Source organism: Gopherus evgoodei, chromosome 4, assembly GCF_007399415.2.
Source record: "Gopherus evgoodei ecotype Sinaloan lineage chromosome 4, rGopEvg1_v1.p, whole genome shotgun sequence".
Classification (NCBI taxonomy): domain Eukaryota; kingdom Metazoa; phylum Chordata; order Testudines; family Testudinidae; genus Gopherus; species Gopherus evgoodei.
The window spans coordinates 125,261,572-125,263,206 of record NC_044325.1 but is presented as its reverse complement, the minus strand read 5'-3'; the positions used below and the strand labels follow the sequence as shown (position 1 = coordinate 125,263,206).

General features: G+C 54.7%; 1 non-coding gene across 1 annotated transcript; it reads right to left on the bottom strand.

Annotated features, from left to right (window-relative positions):
* Nucleotides 1-479: 479 nt before the first annotated feature.
* On the bottom strand, nt 480-552 carry TRNAF-GAA. The gene has a single exon. It is a non-coding gene; the product is annotated as a tRNA-Phe (tRNA).
* Between the last annotated feature and the right edge of the window lie 1,083 nt (nt 553-1,635).

Here is a 1,635-nt window from a genome sequence, read left to right as displayed (position 1 = left end):
AGAAGCCCACAGTATCTTTTCCTACTGCCAGGGCCAGCTCCAGACACCAGCCTACCAAGCACATGCTTGGGGTGGCACCTTGGGACAGGGCGGCACTCGGGGTTTGTTTTTGTTTTTTTTGGTTCTGCCGGGCGGCGCTGGGGGGAGGCGGGGCTTGGGAGGCGAGGCGCCGTGCTGGGGGCGAGGGGGACTTGGACAGTGCGGAGCTCAGCAGGGGCGGGCTTCAGCGACACGACGCTCAGGGGGCGGAGACAGGTGGCACAGTGCGGTGCCCGGGAGGGGCAGGGACTTAGGCGACGCAATGCTCGGAGGGGGCGAGGGACTTGGGCGACGCAACACTCGGGGGACTTGGGCGACGCTCCTTGTTTTCACTTGGGGCACCAAAAATGTTAGAGCCAGCCCTGCCTACTGCAGAGCCCAAGCTCAGGGACTCACCTTGGGTGCTCCCAGAAAACAAGCTGCCCCTGCACAAAGAGGGATAAAAGAGCCTGGGATTGAACCAGGGACCTTTAGATCTTCAGTCTAACACTCTCCCAACTGAGCTACTTTAGCAGCTGTAAAGCAATATTTTGGCCTGTCACTCAGCTTGATTTGCTTCCTCACCCTGTTCCTGTCCTAGTGCCCAGGTTGACCTGGTGGAGGAAGTGGACTGGGGACCAGTGACGCAGGGAGAAAGATGAGCTGGACCCTGAGCTAGATTAGACCCTGGTAGTGAGAGTCTGGTCACCACTTGCTACCCCACGCTGTTGTCCTGGCTTCCCCCACTGGGCGTCATTTCAGGAGGGAAGTGGGGATTCTGCCTCACCTCCTCAATTTTCACACCTCAGAGGAGTGCGAACAGGAAAACAAATGGCTGCTCCACACTCCCACCGGAGGAACTCGACATAGCCTCAGGACTAAGACCTAAGGACTCAGGCTGAGAACTGATATAACTTCACTCACCTGGGATTTAACAAATTGTCTTCCATGGAGCAGGGCCAGATCCAGCATTTTTCCTGCCCCAAGCTGCAAAAATAAAATAAAAATAAAATAAAAAATCCACAATCGATGACAACTCTACTGTTTTCAACAGCAAGTCCTTCCCTCCAAGAGGGATTGAGTGGGCCAAATTGCCACTGAAGACCCGGACGTGCCTCTCCTTTCTGTTGGCTGCCCCAGGCACCTCCTTGCTACGCTGGCAGCACCACCACATGATATAGCAGGTGATAGCTAACCCAGGTGGGGCACATGACCCCACCCACGCCCTCTGCAAGTGTTGCCTCTGACATTAGGAAAACTTGTGAGTTCAAGGCACAGCTGCACACCCAGAAGAAAGCACAGCACAACATGCTCAGAGTGAAGTTAGGGCTAAAGCCTGGAATCAAACCAGAAACCTTCAGATCATCAATCTAATATACTCCCAGATGAGCTACTTTGGCAACAGGCAGGCCCACCAGGAAGGCTTAATACACAAGCTGCAGCACATGTTAGGCAGATTTAAATCTGGATGTCACAACGCAGGAGACAAGCAGTAGACTTGGCCCCCGAGGAGCAGGCTGGGGTTTCCTATATCCCATTCACTCAAGCCAGTACCTGCCCCCTCAAGCTGTCACTGGTGCCCCCAGGTCTGGGAGACAAGAGCAGTGGTTCTCATTG